The sequence below is a fragment of the Pseudorca crassidens genome, chromosome 5 (assembly GCF_039906515.1).
Source record: "Pseudorca crassidens isolate mPseCra1 chromosome 5, mPseCra1.hap1, whole genome shotgun sequence".
Taxonomy (NCBI): Eukaryota; Metazoa; Chordata; class Mammalia; order Artiodactyla; family Delphinidae; genus Pseudorca; species Pseudorca crassidens.
Window position 1 is genome coordinate 19739146 of NC_090300.1, and position 23806 is coordinate 19762951.

Below are 23806 nucleotides of genomic sequence, written 5' to 3' on the forward strand. Positions count from 1 at the left end.
ATCTGTGAGTCTGTTTCTGCTTCATAGATAAGTTCATTTGTGTCATATTTTAGACTCCGCATATAAGTGATATCATATGGTATTTGTATTTATCTGGCTTACTTCTCTTAGTATGATAATTTCTAGGTCCATCCATGTTGTTGCAAATGGCATTATTTCATTCTTTATTATGGCTGGATAGTATTCCTTTGTGTGTGTGTGTGTGTGTGTGTGTGTGTGTGTGTGTGTGTGTATATATATATACACCACATCATTGTGCATTTATCTGATGATGAACATTTAGGTTGTTTCCACATCTTCGGTATTGTGAATAGTGCTGCTATGAACATAGGGGGTGCATGTTTCATTTCAAATTATAGTTTTGTCCAGATATATGCTCAGGAGTGGGATTGCAGGATCATATAGTAACTCTATTTTTAGTTTTTTGAAGAACCTCCATGATGTTTTCCATAGTGGCTGCACCAATTTACATTCCCACCAACGGTGTAAGAGGGTTCCCTTCTCTCCAAACCGTCTTCAGCATTTGTTATTTGTAGACTTTTATTTTTTTAATATCTTTATTAGAGTATAATTGCTTTACAATGGTGTGTCAGTTTCTGCTTTATAACAAAGTGAATCAGTTATACATATGTCCCCATATCTCTTCCCTCTTGTATCTCCCTCCCTCCCACTCTCCCTATCCCACCCCTCTAGGTGGTCACAAAGCACAGAGCTGATCTCCCTGTGCTATGCAGCTGCTTCCCACTAGCTATCTATTTTACATTTGGTAGTGTATATATCTCCATGCCACTCTCTCACTTTGTCCCAACTTACCCTTCCCCCCTCCATATCTTCAAGTCCATTCTCTAGTAGGTCTGCATCTTTATTCCCGTCTTGACCCTAGGTTTTTCTGATCATTTTCTTTTATTTTTTAATTATTTTATTTTATTTATTTTTTTGTAGACTTTTTAATGATGGCCATTCTGACTGGCGTGAGGTGGTACCTCATTGTAGTTTTGATTTGCATTTCTCTAATAATTAACAATGATGAGTATCTTTTCATGTGCCTATTGGCCATCTGTATATCTTCTTTGGAGAAATGTCTATTTAGGTCTTCTGCCCATTTTTTGATTGGGTTATTTTTTGTTGTTGTTGTTTTTGAGTTGTATGAGCTGTTTGTATATTTTGGAAATTAAGCCCTTATCAATCGCATCATTTGCAAATATTTTCTCCCAGTCTGTAAGTTGTCTTTTTGTTTTGTTTATGGTTTCCTTTGCTGTGCAAAAGCTTATAAGTTTGATTAGGTCCCATTTGTTTATTTTTGCTTTTATTTCTATTGCCTTGGGAGACTGACCTAAGAAAACATTGGTACGATTTATGTCCAAGAATGTTTTGCCTATGTTCTCTTCTAGGAGTTTTATGGTGTCATGTCTTAAATTTGTCTTTAAGCCGTTTTGAGTTTATTTTTGTGCATGGTATGAGGGTTTGTTCTAACTTCATTGATATACGTGTGGCTGTTCCAACTTTCCCAACACCAAAAAATATGGAATGCTTCACAAATTTGTGTGTCGTCCTCGCGCAGGGGCCATTCTTCTCTGTATCGTTCCAATTTTAGTGTATGTGCTGCGAAAGCAAGCATGGTATTTATATGTTTAGATGTTTGTAACGGGTTAGTTAATTTAAAAACATATCAATTTAAGTCAATTATATAAATAATTTGCATGCTATATTCTTTTCTAAAATTTTGTTTACTCCTTTTTAAAAAATCCAAAAACATATTTTAGAAAGTCCAAACAATAAAAAAGCATGATTTTAACAGAAAAAGTTCTTCTGATCCACTAATTCCCACCTACCCCATGGAATACTTTCCAGTTTGTAATTCTTATTCCTACCTGGTGCCCAGGAAAACACCTGCCGAATTTGGTCTTCACTGTGGGAAATTTCATGAATCATTTTTACATCACTCCTTTGACATTTCCTAATAAAACAGACATGAAAATTAGAATCAATCTAAAGAAGTTTATTTTAGAATTACATACTTTGTAATCCATAAAGCTAAGTGTCATCTCCGAAGGCGGAATTGAATCTTGTGTCTTTCCTAATGTAAAAGTCAACAGAATGATTTTTTTCAGATTTGTTTTGCAGTAAGCTTGAAAATATTTTAAAATATAAATTATGTCTTCATATTCATTATCTTAAATTGTCTAAAAAATTTATTTCAAAGAAATGAGCACAATTTTACACCATAAAATTGGGCCGCAAAAATTTAAGCAAATTTAACCAAAAATATGTAAATAAAAAGTAGAAATGACAAGAACCCAGAGCTTCATTGCTCTCCTAAGACTGCACTGCTGAGCTGACAGCGATTAAGTAAAAGTTATCATTGGACAATTCAGGTAACTGCAGTGTAAATAACATTGCTCCCATTCTGTCTGTTGTAATTAAATGCTGCTTGTGATTCACAGAGAAAAACCTGTGCCCTATTGAACTCTTTTTCCCAAAGAAATAAGAGACAAATTGAAGGATCACCTAAATTCACATTTTGTCACAAATAACTTCCGTTGTAATTTAACCCATAACCTTATATTTCAGGTTTTCCAATAGGTGATATAAAAAAGAAAAAAAAATTTACCAGAATGACATTTTTATCACAACTGAAACTTCATGTGATTCCTATAATCTTATCAGCTCTTAGAGCATCTCTTAAAGGAACAGAGGCCTTATTCTTGGTTGAGTGTACACCATCTTGCAGGAGAAAACACTGGACTGTGGTGTATTGTACTTGTTTGCTTAGCAGACTTTTATGAAGTACCTATTATATGATAGGCACTGTTATAGGCACTGAGGATACAGCAGGGAACAGACTAGATCTAGCCTCAGCTGTCATGGAGCTTATATCCCAGTGAAGGGAAGCAGAGAGAGCAGGAGTCCCCAACCCCCAGACCTTGGACTGGTACTGGTCTGCAGCCTGTTAGGAACCGGGAAGCACAGCAGGAGGTGAGCAGCAGGTGAGCAAGCGAAGCTTCATCTGCCGCTCCCCATGGCTCGCATTACCACCTGAACCATCCTCCCGCCCTCCCGTCCGTGGAAAAATTGTCTTCCATGAAAGCGGCCCCTGGTGCCAAAAAGGTTGGGGACCATTGAGATAGTGGACATCCAAATCAACAAACATGATAATCATAGATAGTAAGATAATTATGGATATGAATAAATATGGATAGTCAGAAAATAGAGTGATGACATAGGGTGTGGAGGACTTGGATGTGGATATATTGGGGAAGACGTCTCTGGAAGTGAAAGCAGAACAGTGTTCTGGAGGAGGGTGAGCCCCAGCCCTGAAAAGAGTAGTGGGGAGCACGCAGGCAGAGCTAATCCAGACCTCATATTGGACACACGAAGGTTCCGTAATCATCACAGAGTCCACATCTTTAAATTTGAGTGCGTTGTTTTTCTTTCTATTTTCCAGAAACTAGTTTTCTTTGCCAACTATCCCATTTTCTGTCATCAATCCTCTAATTCACTTATAGAGAACAGAAGGAGCTGATCAATATACTGATGGCAGCCACACTTCCCTGGTTTGCTGGTTAGCTCAGGGGTAAATTCAGTTACTGAAAATTAACTTTCCCTAGCAAAAAAGTGTAAAGGAACTACAGAGAAAATTATTGGTAGAATAGACTTTCTGGCTACTGTTATAGAAGGAACTGATCAGGTTGGGACTCAAGAGAAAGATAATCTAAATCAGACAGAATTAGGATGTCAAAAGAAGATTAGGTTATTAACAAAGACCATGCAATAAGGTGTTTTAGAATAATCTTATACTGGCACAAAAACAGAAATATAGATCAGTGGAACAGGATAGAAAGCCCAGAGATAAACCCACGCACCTATGGTCAACTAATCTATGACAAAGGAGGCAAGAACATACAATGGAGAAAAGACAGTCTCTTCAATAAGTGGTGCTGGGAAAACTGGACAGCTACATGTAAAAGAATGAAATTAGAACACTCCCTAACACCATACACAAAAATAAACTCCAAATGGATTAGAGACCTAAATGTAAGACTGGACACTATAAAACTCTTAGAGGAAAACATAGGAAGAACCTCCTTGACGTAAGTCACAGCAAGATCTTTTTTGAACCACCTCCTAGAGTAATGGAAATAAAAACAAAAATAAACAAATGGGACCCAATGAAACTTAAAAGCTTTTGCAAAGCAAAGGAAACTACAATCAAGATGAAAAGACAACCCTCAGAATGGGAGAAAATATTTGCAAATGAATCAATGGACAAAGGATTTATCTCCAAAATGTAGAAACAGCTCATGCAGCTCAATATTAAAAAAACAACAGCCCAATCAAAAAATGGGCAGAAGACCTAAATAGATGTTTCCCCAAAGAAGACATACAGATGGCCAAGAAGCACATGAAAAGCTGCTCAACATCACTAATTATTAGAGAAATGCAAATCAAAACTACAATGAGGGGCTTCCCTGGTGGCGCAGTGGTTGAGAGTCCGCTTGCTGATGCAGGGGACATGGGTTCGTGCCCCGGTCCGGGAAGATCCCACATGTCGCAGAGCGGCTGGGCCCATGAGCCATGGCTGCTGAGCCTGCGCATCCGGAGCCTGTGCTTTGCAGCGGGAGAGGCCACAACAGAAAGAGGCAAAAAAAAAAAAAAAAAAACTACAATGAGGTTTTACCTCACACCAATTAGAATGGGCATCATCAGAAAATCAACAGACAACAAATGCTGGAGAGGGTGTGGAGAAAAGGGAACCCTCTTGCACTGTTGGTGGGAATGTAAATTGATACAGCCACTATGGAGGACAGTATGGAGGTTCCTTAAAAACTAAAAATAGAATTACCATATGACCCAGCAATCCCACTACTGGGCATATACCCAGAGAAAACCATAATTCCAAAAGACACATGCACCCCAATGTTCACTGCAGCACTGTTTACAATAGCCAGGTCATGGAAGAAACCTAAATGCCCATCAACAGAGGAATGGATAAAGAAGATGTGGTACATATATACAACGGAATATTACTCAGCCATAAAAAGGAACAAAATTGGGTCACTTGTAGAGACGTGGATGGATCTAGAGACTCATACAGAGTGAAGTAAGTCAGAAAAGGAAAAACAAATATCATATATTAACGCATATATGTGGAACCTAGAAAAATGGTACAGATGAACCGGTTTGCAGGGCAGCAATAGAGACACAGATGTAGAGAACAAACGTATGGACACCAAGGGGGGAAGTGACAGGGGAGGGGTGGTGGTGGGATGAATTGGGAGATTAGGATTGACATATATACACTAATATGTATAAAATAGATAACTAATAAGAAAAACAAAAAAAAGAATAATCTTAGACCCATAATACAAGTTAAGCTGTCATATATATTTCTAGTTATATTTACAGGTATTATGTGAAATTAATAATTGCTAAGTTATAATATACAAATGAAATAGTCCATTAAGAAACCTGTACGCAGTTCATACATGGTGTTGATTTAGGTTTTATTCTTGTTTTTTTTTAAATTTATTTTCTTTATTTCATATAAAGTGTAAGTCATATCTTAAAGCTTGATGATAACAATTCAATTTAAAAAGTTTAGATTGATTCGGTACTGTTGTGAGCCCAATATTCCATGGATCCCACCATCCATGATGCTAATTTTGACCCTCTGCTTAAATTATGAAATTCTGAATGTAATCTGTGTGATTTCTAAGGAATTTTTAAAAATCTAATTCTTCATCAATCATACACCTGATGATTTTAATACCAATTGTTAATTCTTGCCTGACCCAGTATTTTCATCAGGGTTTGTGAAAGTTTTGCTTCTAATATATTATTCCTTCTGCATATATTAGTTGTCCTTTTCGTCCTTCCTCTCACAAATAGTCTCTTTCATCATCTCTCCCTAGAATTACAAAGCAGCATCGTTTCTTCTAGGGAACCTTCCTAGACCACCAGGTTGGGCTAAGTGTCCCGTATCTAAACTCTCTTAGCCCTCTGCACAAAGCCCTTTACTAGTCCCTTACCAAAGCGTATCAAGATAAGGCTGCAAGCACTTCAAAGGCAGGGCCAGAGTATTATCATTCATTGTGTGTATAATGTTCCTGACGCCTTGTGGGAGCTTAGCACATGATAACCTGAAACAAACTACTCTCACTCAGCTAGCAATGCAGTCTCTGTTTCTACGTTCTGAAGAGAAATATGTGTTCACTGAGACTTCCTAGAAGAAAACTTGGAAGAATTCCTTTAAAACCATGGAGTGGGGAAGACCTGTATGAAGTATGGCTCAAAATTCAGAAGACAGGAAAGAAAAGATTGATGGGTTTTATAACACACACACACACACACACACACACACACACACACACACACACACTTTTACATTACAATAAATGGGAAGCAGCTGCATAGCACAGGGAGCTCAGCTCTGTGCTTTTTTTTTTTTTTCACATCTTTATTGGGGTATAATTGCTTTACAATGGTGTGTTAGTTTCTGCTTTATAACAAAGTAAATCAGCTATACATATACATATATTCCCATATCTCTTCCCTCTTGCGTCTCCCTCCCTCCCACCCTCCCTATCCCACCCCTCCAGGCGGTCACAAAGCACTGAGCTGATCTCCCTTTGTGACCACCTAGAGGGGTGGGATAGGGAGGGTGGGAGGGAGACACAGAACCAGTTACATAAATTACAGCACATCCACACAATGGACTATTATGCAACCACAAGAGAGAGTGATGAGGACCTCTAGTGACTGATACCGGATGATCTCCAGGATAGACTGCTAATGAAAAGAGTAGGGTGTGAGTATAAAGAGTATAAGAGGGAGGAAAGAACTATATATATTCATATTTTCTTGTGTTAAAGAATCATGCAAGGACAAACAGGAAGCTAATAGAATCATTACCTAGAATGAGTAGAGGAAAGAATGAGAAGAAAAGGCAGTGACAGAGGCAAGTTTCTCTGTATGTACTTTATTGTTTTGACTTGTGAATCATTCATGTAAATGTAACTATTAAAAATTATTTGTTAAAAAAGCACTGCCTTTCCAAAAAGAACAGGGCTATGAATATTAGTTTTGTGTATACACCTTCTATTTATTTTTATTCAGATAAGATTACAGTTATATATGCAGAAATAAATATCACAATATATGAGTGTGCAAAGAAGAGAGCTTGATATAGTGGGAAAAGCATAATTTTAGAACCAGAGAGATCAGGATTCAAATTATAGCTCTACCGTATAATTAGGGATTTGATCTTGGTTTCATTCACTTATTTTCTTCTTCTTTAAAATGACGCTAATAACGCCAGCCTTCTAAAGCTCTTGTAAGGGTCAATTGAAAGAAGGTGTGTAAGAGTCCTAGTACATCATCTAGCTCACCATTCACACAGCTAACAGATGCAGGGTCTGGAATTTGACCAAGATGTCTGCTTTTTAGAAGCTCTCTTCCTTGCATACACTCACATACTGTGACAGTTCTGAATCAAGAATAATTCTCTTCCCTTCTGGTCATCCTAACCACTCCTTGGAAATTTAGCCAAGATCTTACTTCATGAAGATTTCTTTTCTAGGGATTCTATTTCATTTATGGTTAATACTATAAACTTTATGAGTTTCATGTTTTATATATTCATTTTTTGTCTCCTAAGAGCCCTAGATTTTAAAAATTCTTTCCTGCATTTTAAAACAATAACTAAGCACATAATAAATGCTCAGTAAAATTTTGTTGTTTCTATATGTGACAGAAAGCCTAAATATTAAGTGGCAAAGCCTAATCTAAGTCTAGAGTACCAATTGTTTCAGTTTTTGATCTGTACAACCTTTAATTAATGCCTTTTTGCAGACTGCTGAATGCATTTCTCTTATATCTAGTACCTGCAGGTGTTGATTATTTTTAATGAAAAAGTAGTGTGCTCAGGAATAAAATAAGATAATAATAATTAAATAATAATAATGAGAAATGCTTAGATTTGGGGAATACCCTGGTGGTCCAGTGGTTAGGACTTTGTGCTTTCACTGCCGAGTTCACGGGTTCAGTCCCTGGTCAGGGAACTTAGATCCTGCAAGCCACGTGGCATGGCCAAAAAAATTAAGAAAAAAAAAAATGAAGAAATGCATATATTTGGAGCACAATATCATTTAAATATTTTCCATTCTGGTGTTTTATAATATTATTATAAGTCAGGTTATAACACCATCAAAATTGACATCTAATTATAAATATGGCAATCTCATAATTTTTCACTTGGCTACTCTTTCTTAAGAAATTATTTTTTAATAGACTTTATTTTTTAGAGTAGTTTTAGGTTCACAGAAAAATGGAGTGGAAGATACACAGACTTCCCACATGCCCTCTACCCCAATATAAGATACATAGATTTCCGTATTATAAACACCCTCCCATCAGAGTTGGTACATTTTTTACAAGTGATGAACCTACATTGACATATTGTAATCACCCGAAGTCTATCGTTTACATGAGGATTCACTCTTGGTTCTGTACATTTTGTGGATTTGAACAAATCTATAATGACATGTATCCACCTTTTTAGTACAATACAGAGTATTTTCACTGGCCTAAAAATTCTCTGTGCTCCTGTTATTCATCCTTTCCTGTCTCCTAATCCCTGAAAATCACTGATCTTTTTATTGTCTCCATGGTTTTGCCTTTTGTAGAATATCACACAGTAGGAATCATACACTATGTAGGCTTTTCAGCTTCTTCCACTTAGTATTATGCATTTAAATGTCCTCCATGTCTTTTCATGGCTTGATAGCTCATTTCTTTTTAGCACTGAATAATATTTCATTGTCCAGATGTACCACAGTTTATTTACCCATTCAGCTACTGAAGGGCAGCTTGGTTGCTTCCAAGCTTTGGCAATTATGAATAAAGCTGCTGTAGACATCCATGTGCAGGTTTTTGTGTGAATGTAAGTTTTAGTTTCATTTGGGTATATACCAAAGAGTGCAATTGTTGGATCATATGGTAAGAGTATGTTTAATTTTGTAAGAAACCACCAAACTGCCTTCCAAGTAGCTTTATCATCTTATATTTCACCAGCAATGAGTGGGAGTTCTTGTTACTCCATACTCATTAGTCTCATTGTTCTCACCAGCCTTGTGGGGTTGCTAGCGTCCAGATTTTGGCCATCTAATAGGTGTGTAGTGGTGTCTCACTGTTTTAATTTGCATTTCCCTGATGACATATGATGTGGAGCATCTTTTCATATGTTTATTTGCTATTTGTGTATCTTCTTTGGTGAGGTGTCTGTTAGGGTCTTTGGCCCATTTTTTAGTCAGGTTGTTTGTTTTCTTATTGTTGAATTTTAAGAGTTCTTTGTATATATATGTCCCTCTCTCTCTCTCTCTCTATGTGTGTATATATATATATATATAATTTTTTTTTAATTTCTTGGCGGAGCCACGTGGCACGTGGGATCTTAGTTCCCCGACCAGGGATCACACCTGCGCCCCCTGCATAGGAAGTGCAGAGTCTTAACCACTGGACCACCAGGGAAGTCCAAGATTTCTTTATATATTTTGGATAACATTCCTTTCTCAGATGTATCTTTTGCAAATATTGTTTTCCCAGTCTGTGGCTTGTCTTTTCATTCTCTTGACATTTTCTTTCACAGAGAAATTTTTAATTTTAATGAAGTTCAGCTTATCAATTCTTTTTTTCATGGATTGTGCCTGTGGTGTTCTATCTTTTTTTTTTTTTTTTTTGGCTGCAATGGGTCTTCATTGCTGCGTGCAGCCTTTCTCTAGTTGCAGCGAGTGGAGGCTACTCTTCGTTGCAGTGCGTGGGCTTCTCATTGCGGTGGCTTCTCTTGGTGGGGGCCACGGGCTGTAGGCGCATGGGCTTCTTGTTGCAGCACGCAGGCTCAATAGTTGCAGCGTGCGGGCTCTAGGGCGAATGGGCTTCAGTAGTTGTGGGCTCAGTAGTTGTGCTCATGGGCTCTAGAGCACAGGCTCAGTAGTTGTGGTGCATGGGCTTAGTTGCTCCGCGGCATGTGGGATCTTCCCGGGCCAGGGATCCAACTGTGTCCCCTGCATTGGCAGGCGGATTCTTTTTTTTTTTGAGGTATGCGGGCCTCTCACTGTTGTGGCCTCTCCCGTTGCGGAGCACAGGCTCCGGACGCACAGGCCCAGCGGCCATGGCTCACGGGCCCAGCCGCTCCGCGGCATGTGGGATCTTCCCGGACCAGGGCACGAACCCATGTTGCCTGCATCGGCAGGCGGACTCTCAACCACTGCGCCACCAGGGAAGCCTGGCAGGTGGATTCTTAACCACTGCACCACCAGGGAAGTCCCTTGGTGTTCTATCTAAAAAGTCATTGCCAAATCCAAGATAATCTAGATTTTCTCCTAGTTTTAGTTTCACATTTTACATTAGACCTGTGATCCATTTTGAGTAAATTTTGTGAATGATGTTGGGCCCTTGTCTAGATTCCTTTTTTTTTTTCCTGCATGTAGATGTCCAGCTGTTCTAGCACCATTTGTTGAAAACAGTGTCTTTGCTTCATTGCCTTGCCTTTGCTCCTTTGTCAAAAATCGGTTGACTATATTTATGTGGGTTTATTTCTGGGCTTTCAGTTCTGTTCCATTGATTGATTTGTCTGTTCTTTTGCCAATACCACACTGTCTTGATTACTGCATTTGATTACTCTTTAGCATGCATTTATTATGTTTTAGCACTTGTCATTCTAATTTATCTGAAGAAATACTTAGCCATCTTGCTCAAAATAGCATCATCAAAACTAAGTCAGAGGGGTGGGTAGACCCCTTGATGTTTATGAAATTTCCACATCTTACATGTAATTTTCATTCTCACTGTTCCATATTTCTTGACTGGAATTTCAGTGCTATTATAACATTTTCCTTCTTACCTTGGAAAAATTGGGGTTTTGTTTCAGTTCTTTCTGATAGCATAAAATTATAATTTAATTGATAAAACACCTAAGAAACAATTTAAAATATAAAATTAATACCAATTTTGTATAAAAATCTAATTATTTATTTTTGTTTGATTGATGGAGCCTCAAATCAGGTTGAAAACTGGCAAGTGACCATGGGGCACAAGCTTAAAGTCCCATCTCAGAACTCTTTTATTTTCTTCTTTTTAATAACACTCTCCTACTGCAAACGTCTAAACGTCTTGTATCTTTCAACACAGAGAACTGACAGTATCTAGATTGTCTTTTATATTTGAAGCTAATTTTTTAATTAAAATAAAAACTTCAAAGTAATTTAGTCTATTAATAAACATAATAGTTATACTTAAAGGATTTACCATGTTCAGGATTCTGTGCTAAACTTTGCCCTATATAACTTCGATTAAATTTCATAGCAACACAATACCTTATGAGATAGGTGCTATCATTATCTTCATTTTAGAGATGAGATATTTAATGTGCAGAGAGGTTAGAAAGCTTGTTTAAGATCTCTCACATTTATGCCTTGGTGGTATAGTGGGGAGCATATTTGCCTTCCAAGCTCTTTCACATTTAACAAGTGATGGAGCAGACCTAGTCAGACTGGCTCTGGGGCCTGTAATCCAGTCACCTAACTACCCTGACTGTGAAGAAGTTGCACATATTTTGGGGTTAGAGAAATCAAAATCCTTTTTTTGTGCTTTCAATGGAGACAATATAGTATCTTTAGCTTCTGAAATTTCTTATTTCTGAATGTGGTACTTTACAGTGTTTATTTTTCTGTGAGTCAAAGCAGAAAGTATAGTCAATTAAAAGAAAAGTCATTGGGACAAGTTAAGTAACACATATATAGTATTTTGACTCATTCAAATTATTTTTTGTTGATGGCATAGTTAGTATAACAACACTGAAGAAAAATTACTACATTTCACTTAAGTTACTAAATAGGGATTTTAATCTATTGAATAAATTAATATTCCTTCCAGTTATAAAAATTACTGTTTTTCTTTTTTATAAACAAATTTTATGCAAAGGATTGATGAAAGTAACATGGGAAAGATTTCTATGTAGAATTTGAATATAAACTTTGACATGAACTGATTTTACTGAAGTAAAATGGAATCTGTCTCTTTCTTTTCCCCCATGTCACTAATATTTCTAGGAGCAATTTGAACTTAAATGTTTCTTAAAGTGTACATATTGTGAAATTATCAGGAATTTGGAACTAAAAAGTCTATTTTAAATTTAAATAATTGTTTTATTATACATATTTTAAAAAAGAAGTTATGGGTAAAAAATAAAGAAACAATCAATCATGACCTTTATTAACAGTCAATACTCTTCCAAAAGTAATTCTTATATTAATAAATAAATGAATGAATTGCAAGTTATGCTAGACTTTATATAGATTATACCCGCTGTATGTAGGCACATTTCAGTGCAGGAGATATTATGGTTTTCAAGACAAGTAATGTCCCTGCTTTTATGGAACTTATTTTCTATTTGAAGTAGTGGTGTGGGTGTATGTCTGGTATTTACTAATAAACAAATAGGTTTTATGGACTGAATATGTTCCCCTAAAATTCGTATGTTAAGATCCTAACCCCAGTAACTCACAGTGTGACTGTATTTGGAGATAGTCTTTAAAGAGATAATTAAGTTAAAATGAACTCACTAGGTTGGGCCCTAACCCAATGTGAATGGTGTCCTTATAAGAAGGGAAGAGTAGGACACAGACATATACAGAAGGAAAACCATGTGAGAAGGCAGCCATCGACAAGCCAAGGAGAGAGGACTCAGAAGAAAACAACCCTACTCACACCTTTACCTCCAACTTCTGGCCCCCAAAATTGTAAGGAAACAAATTTTTGTTGTTTAAGCTATTCAGTCTATGGTACTTTGTTATGGCAGCCCTAGCAATCTAATATACTAAGCAAGTACTATAAGATCAAATAGAATGTGATAGGATAGAGAGTGATGGAGAGGTTACCTTGGACTGGATACCTAGAGACTGTTTCTGTAAGGAGGAGATATTTAAACTGAGATCCCAGTGATAAGAAGGAGTCAGTCATATGATGCTCAGGGAGGAGAGCACCCAGCGAAGGGAACAAACAGCGCAAAGTTTCTGTGGTTCAAAGGACCACAAGAAAGCATGTATGAATTAGATCTAATAGAAAATGATACTAAATGAGGTTGGATTCCTAAGCCAGCGTCAGATATTTTAAGGCTTAGACACCAGGGAGAGGAGTTTGGTTTGATGTTATTTTAAGTGCAGTGGATGGTCGTGAGAGGGTGTGAATCATAGAAGTGATATGATTGGATGCTCATTTTAGAAAGATAACACTGGTTGCTGGGTGAAGGATGGATTTAGGGGTCAAGAGCAAATGAAAGGAAGCCAGTTAGATGGCTACCCTGGTCATCCAGTCAAGAGATCAGGTAGCTTGTGCTGTCTGGCTGGTTGCTGTGCAGATGGAAAGGACTGGTTATATCAGTGGTGTGTTTTCTAGTCGGAGACCACAATTACTGCCAGACTGTAATTGTGGTTGAGGAAGAGAAGGATCAATAAGTTTTGGGTTAAGTAACTTGATGGTGAGATTGGGAAGGATCAGGAAGGAGTAGATTTGGGGGAAAATCAAGAATTCTGTTTTGGCTGTGTTACTTTTTAGAGATCTCAATTTGGCAGCTGGAAATACGAGCCTGAATTTCCGGAGTGTGTCAGGGCTGGTGATAAGAAGTTGGAAGTCGCTGGTATAGAGCTGGTATTTATAGCCCAGGGATTGAAGGCACTCACCCAGAGAGAGTACGTAATAGAGAAGAGAGAAGATGTCTTTTCTCACCAAGGGGCAGTCATCTGGAATGGTCACTGTGGACAGAACTCAGGGTAGGCTTTAACATATATTTCAAAATAAATGGTACATTTAGGGCTTCTGTGGACAACATGTCTGATCTAGGTAGAAAGACAGTATGTAGCAAAACATCCGTTTAAAAAATCAACTTAGGATACTTATATCTTCATATATGTTTTTATTCCAAACGCTCTCAATACACTCAGAACTCTCTTCTTAATGCTTTTCTGCTGCTTCTTGTGCCTATCCCTCACATGAAATTTCAAGAGATCTTTGAGGAGAATGGAAGTCAGACCTAGTAAGTTAACTTACATCCTGCCTCCTCTTAATATTATCCAGCCCAGTCCAGCTTGCTCCTTTCTGGAGGAGGATAAACAGGGGCTGAAATAAAATGGAGTTGGTTATAATGACCCATTGAATTGAGGGTGGAAAATAATGATCTGTGACTCACATTAGCCCTTTGAAATTGTCAGAAGATCAAATGAAATTCAGAATACGGTCTTGACAACAGAAGTGGCTTAAGCCAAATATATTTTTATCATTAAACATTCAACAACTTCATTTGTTCATTTATTCATTCGCTCCTTCAACATTCAAGAACCAACTGTGTTTTAAGCACTCTTTTGCCACCCAAGGCGGTATGGGAACATGACAAAGCGTCAGTCAATCAGATGCTTCTATCTGAAGCAAATGAAGCTGGTGGCTTCCTGTTGAGATGGCTCCTGCAAAAAGACAGTTATTTTGCTTGTTCTTTATGATTCTCTGATAACTATCCTAATTCTTATTCAGTTCCCAAATCTTGGTCTCCAGCTTGTCATTGACTCCATGAGCCTTTGCTAAACTTCTTATAAAAATCTCTTCTGCTTAAGAGAACCAGGGTCAATTTCTGTCATCTGCAAATAAGAGTTCTGGCTGCTGTATGTCTCATAATTGTCAAACTTGAAAGGGTAACATCAGACTGTCAAAGACTAAATGTATATACATTTCAAATGGCTACATATCATGAATTACTATCCAAGTCTCACATGCATTGTAGAATGAAGGACTGTTTTCTCCATGAACCCTTTACTGATTCAAGAATAGGTGGAAGACGAGCTCTGCTTAATATCCAATTATTTCTTTGGTTAGCTCTATTTTACTGAATCTTAAAACAGCAAATTATTTCTTGCTATCCATCTTGCCGTGGTTGAAGAATGGAAATTTGGGCTGAGGGATGGGGACAAGTAGAACTAATTGCTAGGTCAAGTAAAGTAAATTAGATGCAATGACTAAGTGCTATTTTAGAAACTCTCTCCAGAACCTTGGGGTTACAGAGCTAAGTGCCAAAGAGAATAAAACATCGAATTGGTCCAATCATGTCCAATGTGATGACCAAGAAATGAAAACACTTGGGGGAGTCTATTCACAAGTTCAGGATATTTCTAGTTCTCTTTCTTTGTCAGATCTTCAGGGTAGACTTTGGGCTGTAAAAGCCAGAAGTGATAGCAAGTCATCCTAAAGTGTGCAGAAATGGAAGCATGATGAAGCATGAGCACCCGGTTTTCTTGTTAGCCTTCTGGGTGGAAACGATAAGAAAACCAGGAAAAAGATGACAGTATCTTTTTTCCGGCAGCCATGGGCACCTTAGTGTTTTACTCTTAAGAGAAGTGCCACCAGAAGACATTTATTTAAGAGGGGAAAAGGAATGTTCTTTGTAACTTTCACTGGCAGTTACAAATAAAAGTTCTACCTTGCAACTTGACCTGCATGTTAGAAATGTCTGACTATTGCACACATTTAGGCCCATAAAAGCCATATATTTATGTATCATTTTATTCTTTTATATCCACAATTAAATCTGAAATATGAGGAAACTCTCGAAGGATTTATTAAAGGTAATATTATCTCCATAGGTTGAAAATTATGGAAAGAGTGATTTGGTAAAATTGTACAGTATCCTGACTGGACTGCCACTATTCGTTTGTTTCCAAAAGCATTAAATTGCCCATTTTGTTTTTTAAGGGAGAAATGATTTTAAAAAGTATTTACTGGAATTTCAAAATGGATTTGTATATATTGTATTGAATTATATATTATAGGTTAGTATATATCAATTAAATTATCAATGGACTCTAAGTACTCCACACTGTCATAGGTCTGGATTTACCAAGAGAAAAATACATTGAGCGCTAAATTTTGAAGAAAGCTTAGAGAAGAGATGCTATCAGCTCTTGTAATAATAATAACAATAACAGCTAGTACTTATCGAATATTTAATGTGGATTATATCATTTAATCCCTTTAACAATCTAGGAGACTGGTACTATGATTCCCATTTTACAGTTGAGATAACCAAGTCTCAGAAAAACTAAGTAAATTGTCTAAATTGTCCAAAGTTATGCAGCTTGTAAGTAGATGAGTGGATAATTTGAACCTGAGTAGCTTAACCCCATCATCTGTACTCTTGATCATTATTGCTTTTACCAGATAAAGAGTATATCAGTCAATAAAGGCACATTCTACTTACTAGACAAAAGGGATGGATTTTAATGAGCCATTTTGTATTTGAGATAATATAACCTGAAAGGTTTGTAAATAATCGTGCACCACCATGTGCTACTGGAGTGAAAATAATTTCATGCCCTCACCTCAGAAGACTTGGATTTCATTTTTCAACCTGCCACTTGATGTGGGTAGCAAGGGCAAGTCAGACAAGTTCACCAGTTGCTGCTGTATAAAGTAGATGGAGTAGATGGAGATCATCATTATCCTTGTTTCTTATAGTATATGAAAAGATATTTTTAAACTATAAAATGCTATATTATGACTTTAAATTTAACATTTAATTTTTATTAAGAAACACAGACCCCAAGAAAGATAATGTGAAAAGGAATATGGCTGAGTAAAGAAACATGTTCTTAAAACTATTTGTTTTCAGACATTCAAACTTTCCTCTTGACAGTGTTATTTTCTCACTGTCAGTAAGATTTACAAAAGTTATTTACAGTAGAAATGGCATTCATTGAACTGTTTGTTATCTGTGCCTGGAAGTCAACCAAAAAAAGACAGCTGGGGAGGGTACTATTGCTTACAGTCTGGTCAGTGATATCTTTTGAGAATGGTTGCCCAGTGGCATTATTCAGGTAACTCGTGTCCCAAGAGGATGAACTGCCAGTTTCATTTTAACATGAATTATTTGATAAAGGGATGGGGGAATTGGAGGTAAAGGGAGAAGAAGAGATAAGAAAGAAGAGAAGGGATTTTATAGAAATCAGGAGTAGAGAGCCTAGGAAGAGGGTTGAGGAACCAGATTGAAAAAGACCTCCATGTTGCTGAGAAACAGAGAAAGGGGTAGATCAGATGGCAGGTATGCAAAAATGGTAAGGTGAAGCTAACATATAAATTTGAAAACTTAAATCAAAATTGCGTGATTGGCAAAGAGCCTGGAAGTGATGGAGCCTCATGAATAATATGAGTGGTGCTTCATCTAGCAGGGTCTTCCCATAAAACTGAGTGGTTATTGTGTGGGCAGGAAGTGTCCGCTTTAAGGTTTGAGAGATTTTGGGGGGGGTGGAATATTGAAGGGAAAAATGTTATGACTCATTAACTTTTGTTGGCATTGTAAATCCCTAAGGAAACATTTTCTGCATGAGAACTGACAGCCTATTTCTCCCTTCCCACTTTATCCTAAAATACACTTTATCTCAACTTCAAAAAGTGTATGATACCTATATATATGTACACACACATATGTGCACACATACATGCATGCATATACACACATATTCCTCTAAGATTTCAGAGTTCATTGGGTTATATACTCATCTAGGATTATATTTTTTATAATGGAGAATGCAAGTTCTGTGAGTATAGAAAGAGATTGTCTTGTTCACCGATATATGCCAAATGTCAGGCAAATAATCTTGTAAATAAAAGATGCCCTGTAGATATTGGCTAAGTGAGTGAATGTCATTCATTCTTGGTTTCATAGAAAATCCTCTGATTTTCTGAGGTGGTCATCAAAATCCCAATTTCATCATGGAAGGCCTAATTTTGAACTGTAAACTTCCCTGGGAATAATGGAAAATAAACATTTAATTTATGAAGAGAAAAATCTTAATACTTAATAATTCGCTTTACTCATATAATTAGGGTATAGTTTTATTATAATCTATATGATAGAATGTCAGAACATTCCACTATTGAGAAAATGTTTTTATCTACTCAGACTACATAGGGGTTGTTGTGTTAATTTTCAAACAAATTTCTTTGTGAACAAAAGGATTACTGGAAGCCATTGCCTTTTACAAATTGACAATATGGAGATCTCAGTTAAAGATATAAAAGAACACCAACTTTTAGAAACTAATATTGAAATGTCATTGATGTCAGTTTAGCACTGGTGGAAGATATTAAAAGCTTCTCAAAACTGACATTTTTAATCAAAGTAATATTTTTAATAATAGTTCCTCAGTGATCATGGCAATCACTTGTGTTATTCAAAACCTATTTTTTTTACATCCATACAGTGGTAGAGCTCTAAAGGTGGGTGGTGTAGGCAGCACACAGACAGTGTGAACTGAAGGTCACCGAAAGGGCTGTGTGCCCAAATCCATCCACATTGTCAGTAATATGGTGTTAAGTTTGTAGAAAACTCACTAATGTTGTTTGAATGTATTATTCTGTTAGTCTTATCTCCAGCACACCAAATATGTGGAGTATATAACAACAGATGCTTGAACAATTTAAGTGACTTGCTCAGGGCCATATAGCTAATAAATAATGGTTCTGGGGCCAAACCTAAGCCTTCTTACTGATAATCTAATATTCCTTTCACTGTGACACAGTCACTCTTGGCACCTAAACATCCTGTACTAGGGACTTTCCTTTAGGTTAAGCAGAGTGGTGTTTCCAGAATATCCTTGTTAAAATTTAAGTTTACTTGAGAGATGTATAATGAAATAAACCAAAAAGAAGCATAAACCTTTGGAAAGAAAAATCAGAAGTCTAATGGGATAAGAGGCAAAAATAGGTCAATCTTGAAAAAGTAGATTTTTTTAAAATTAGAAAGTTCCCAAACAGCACTGCTGTGGTTGGAGAAATCTGGACCAGCCAGGTAACACCACAGGAGGCCCTGAATACTGGCACATAGGTCTAGAAAGCAGAAAACCTCTGGGGACTGTCACTGGGAGCTGAAGGAACTGGAGTAGGAATTGGGTCTGAGGAAGGATTGGGTCTGGCTGAGGCCAGAGAGCAACACATACTTGTTTTTGATAAGAAAGTAACTTACATATATTTTTATCAAGACAAGTGATTTGCTTTGAAAAGAGATACCTTCTCTTCAAGCAGTAAAAAAGTTTTCTAAAGTTCTAATTTTCAGATGTCATACATTTTTAAAACTCAAATTATTATTTGCTAGATAATTGGACACTTCCATCAAAGTCATGCATTAAGGAATAAAAAGGAAGGAGCTGTCCTTTGCTTTTCAAGGTGAGCACAGGTCTGGACACAAAAGGTGTATATATTCCTTGGGAAAAACCCACACCTGCCATCCTTTCATGCCCGAGGTCTTCAAATGCTCCACGGAGGGCTCCATGCTACAGCCTAGTGTTTACGGATCTGGACATCAGTGGAAAGTGTTGTAGTCCATGCCCAGGGGTGCCTGAAAAGGGATCTGAGACTCAAAGTTGACACACGAAGCCTACACAGTCACCTCAGGCAACCAAGTACTTGTTCAGAAAAGCCAAATAAAGAGCTGAAATTTAGTGCTTTTTACATAGTCATTTTACCTTCATTTTATGGCTTGATATCAAAACCTCTTTCCATTAAGATACTAACAGTTGATAAAAAGCCCAGATTAGGTTTTGCTAAAAGAAAATCTAAGTTAATGTCAAGCTCTCTTGGTTTTCTTGTGTTGTTATTTTCAGGAAACTCTCTTGAGACAAAGTATTAAGATGGTGAATGAGCTGTTTAGTGAGGGGGATCTGGGACTGTTTAATGAAACGAATTTTATGTATGTAAAGGTTTTTGAAGGCTGCCTGATTAAAAAAAGCAGGGTTTGTGCCTTAATTCTAGTTGTAGATTTTAATTTTTGTTTCTTTTTAAAAGCAATTTTCAAATCAGCTCACCAAATTTCCAGCATTTTATAAGATACTAAGACCAATTTGTTGGAAGACAGAGACTTTATCTGATTTTTTTCAAAGTTTGAACCTTTTATTTTTCCCACATATTTTCTTGAGCAACTTGTAGAGAGATAAATTTAGTTAATGAGGAAGAGGATGGGATGGAGAACTGTCTGTAACATGGAATTAACATTCATTTAACATATATTTATTGAGCACCTGTAGTATGTCAGGCTGTTCTAAGAGGTAAGGATACATTAGTGAAAAAAAAAAAAATCAAAACAGAAATCTCCACCCTTGTGGGTCTTGCTTTCTAGCTGGGGGAGACAGAGAGTAAGGAATAAATAGAGAATGCCAGAAGGTGGTAAATGCTATGGAGAAAAATAAAACCTGAAAGGGAGTAGGAAGTGTCAGGGTATGGTGTAGGTTGCAATTATGAACAGGACTGTAGAGGAAAGCCACACCGGGAAAGGCATATTTGAGCAAAGACTTAAAAGAGATAAAGGAACAGTTATGTGGGAATCCTGGGGAGGAGGTTTCCAAAGAGAGGAAACAGCTGGTGCAGAGAATGAGGCAAAGAGAATGCCTGCCGAGTTCCAGGAATAGCAAGGCAACCTGTGTAGCTGAAGTGGAATGATCCAGGGGGAGAGAGGTAGGAGATAATGTCAAAGAAGTGATGGATGGCTCAGACCACATAGGGCCTTCAATGCCATTGCAAAGTTTTGCTGCTGAATGAAAGGGGGGAACGTTACAGGGTTTTGAAAAGAGAACTGCCAATGCCTTTACTTACAGGTTTAACCACTCCACTCTGGCTGTTTTGTTGAGAACAGACTGTATGGGAGCAGGGAGACCAAATCGGAAGTCATTGCAGTAATCTAGGGAGGCAATGATCCTGGTATGAAAATAGGGAGAAGTGGTCAGATTCTGGATACATTCTGAGGAGAGAGGCAATGAGGTTTGCTTAGGAAGTGACTGAGATGTCTGAAGTAAAGAGAACAATCCAGGATGACTCCAAGGTTTTGGCCTGAGCAAGTAGAAGGGAATAGCTGCCATATACCAATGTGAGGACTGTTGGGCAGAGAGATCAAGTGCTCAACTTGGACCCATCAAGTTGAGATGCCTGTTAGATATCCTAGTGTAGATCTCCAGCAGGAGGTGACTGTCGGAATTGGATGTTCTAGGGAGATGTCTATAGTGGGGATTTGGGGATTGCCTAGCTATCAAAGTATTTATCAATAAAACAACACAACCGGATCAGATCATGGAGAGTGAGTGAGACAGAAGACCCAAGACCACGTCCTGAGCCGTAAGACACTCTGATATTAAGAAGCTGGGGGCGAGAATGGAAACCAGGACTTTATCCTGAGATAGAACAACCAGAGACCAGTGAGGGAGGGAGAAAACAGGAGGACGGGGTGTCCTAGAGGCCATAAGTAACATGGGCCCTGAGCATTGGATTCAACACTGTGAGTTTACTTTTGGGGAAAAGAAAAGTTTCTTTTCAAAGAAAGAAAGAAAAGAGAAAGTTTCTTTTTCTCTGGCTTTGGCTCAGTGTGTTTTTCGGCAGGTTGTCTTGCTTTCTGAAGCCAGGTCTGACTCACCCTGGAAATAGGGCTTGCAAAATCTGGCCTAGGGCCAGGTCATGTGCTCATTTTCCCTGCCTCTTCAGCTTCTAAAAGCAGCCGATCTCTCTGATAGGGTTAGGCCAAAACTCTCATCTCTCTGGTGGGTGGTAGCAGAGAAGAGGCCCAAAAGAATTGAATCCCATTCTCCCAGAGCATTTCCATTGTGGTTTACTTAGTATGCAGACTCCCAGAGAATATAAAGGACCGGAGTCATGACACTTAAGAGCAACAGAGTAGGTGGCCCACAGGTTATTTATTCAAGAAAAATGAAAAACTGAAAAAGATGAAAAAAAGCGTGTCACAAACTTGGAATTTAAATCATAATGTTGCACATCATTTATTAGGATATAGGTATCTGAACAGCCAATCTCATCTCTTAGCTTATAAATCCGGTATTGCAATGCCTCTACATTCCCAGAATGATAAAAATATGTAAACTATGATTAAAAAGCACTTTAAAGATATGAAGCAATTTAGTACTTTAAAAATAAAATTCCCTCAGGAAAATAAAATGCTGTTTTCATCACAGTACAATCAGATAACTGAAATATAATAAATAGTTTGTAGACTGATTTAGAGAAGGCTCTTATAGATTTTGACTAAAGAATAAGCTCGGGAGATGCAGGTCACAAATTGATATTTTTCTTTTTGTATGAATTTTTCTAATTAAGGGTTTACTTCGTGTAGGATTTTAATAAGGGAAAATGAATATAAATAAATAGATTTCAATAAGCTTGTTTGAATTTCACAAATATACTATATACTGAAGATCTAATAATCAGAATACAAATTTGTTTTTCATTTGTCTATTGCTACATAATAAATCACCCCCAAATTTAAAGGCCTAAAGCTACAACTTCTCTTTTTAATCTTTACAAATCTCTTGGTTAACTGGGTGAAGCTGGGTGGTCGATTGCATTCGGCTGAGTGGTTCTTCTGTTCCATGTGATGTTGGCTAGGGCCCCAGTCATCAGGATACTTGGCTGGGTGGGAGTACTGGTTGGCTCACTCACTCGGCTGGCAGTGGTGTTGGCTTTTGCTGGGAGCTCAGCTGAGACCGTAGAATGTCTTGGTTCCTCTCCAAGTGTTTTGGGATTCCAAGAGGCAGAAAGTAAAAACTCAGTGCCCTTAAGACCTAGGCTTGGAAACTTAAGAATGGTATTTCCGCTGCATTCTGTTGGTCAAAACCAGGTACAAGCTTAGCTCAGATTCAAGGGGAAAGGAAATTAGCACCATCTCTTGATATAAGGAGTCGCCTATGCATCCAAAAAGGGAAGAAATGGTTGAGGACCATCTTTGGAGATTAGCTACCACAGTTTGTCCTCTGGCCTCAATAGTTCATGGCCCTGTCATGTGCAAAATACCCTCATTCTTCCCTAAAACCCCCAAAGCCTCATCCCATTAGGACAGTGCGCAAAGTCCAGGATGATTTAGTCCTGTCATCTAAATCAGATCCAGGCATGGATGGGGCTCCTCAGGGGCAGTTTCTCAGGTACAGAGACCTTGAAAAGACAAAGTATATGTCATCCACATTCCTAATGTGCAGTGATGATACTGGATAGCATAATTGCAATAGACACCCCTGTTCTAAAAGGGAGCAAGTAGGTGAACCCTAGAAGTCATCAGTCCATGGCTGGGCACATGTTGCCATTTCCTCTGACACCAGGGAATTTCTGCTCCCTGGGAGTGAATTCCATGGTTCTGTGGTTCTTAGATCCCGAAATCGCCCACATTCAGAGCTGAATAGCTTTCTCAGCCTGCTTTCTGCCCATAGGAATTGGGGGTCCACAGGCCTTTTTAAATTATAAACTGCCTCGGTAGTATTTGATCCAAGCTTGTATAATTCATTTTAAAATGGTGTGGGTTTTCCATGCATCAAATTATAATCTACTCCATTAGACAAAAATAACACCTATAAATTTCTTCCAGACAGGCTCCTCCCTACCTTGGGCTGTGGGAAAGTACCTTAAATATTCTTAAAAATTCCTTTTAGTGTAGTGGAAAGGGTATAAGAATCATGTCTTTATGATTCCTGGAGTCCCAATTTTTAAATCGAGAGGGTCTATGAGACATGTCTTTAAGCTTCTTACATGTTCTGTAGTCTAGCTCAGAGGGTATACAAAGTGCTCCGTTACATTTTTCTGAGGACCCAACATGTAAGAACAACCATACCCCTGAACTGATTTTGACCATCAGGCTATGTTTTACTGGCAGTGCCCGGGCATTGCCTCCAGGTTTTAATTTGCTTTGAGTATATTTTGTGAACTGGGATTTTAGGATTGACAAAGA

At 37.7% G+C, this 23806-nt stretch overlaps 2 long non-coding RNA genes and 1 pseudogene across 7 annotated transcripts in view; 1 reads left to right on the forward strand and 2 right to left on the reverse strand.

Moving 5' to 3' along the window:
• The window catches only part of LOC137224680 (uncharacterized), a 307310-nt gene that overhangs the window by 77867 nt on the left and 205637 nt on the right, over positions 1 to 23806 (forward strand). The window lies entirely within an intron of this gene.
• Positions 918 to 23806, reverse strand: part of LOC137224682 (uncharacterized) — a 69403-nt gene continuing 46514 nt past the window's right edge. For both annotated transcript variants that reach the window (XR_010943436.1, XR_010943435.1), the window contains 2 exons: positions 1872 to 1957; positions 918 to 1602 (listed from right to left, as the gene is read on the reverse strand). This is a non-coding gene — a long non-coding RNA (uncharacterized lncRNA). The remainder of the gene's footprint in view (positions 1603 to 1871; positions 1958 to 23806) is intronic.
• Positions 1517 to 1614, reverse strand: LOC137225670 (U6 spliceosomal RNA; annotated as a pseudogene).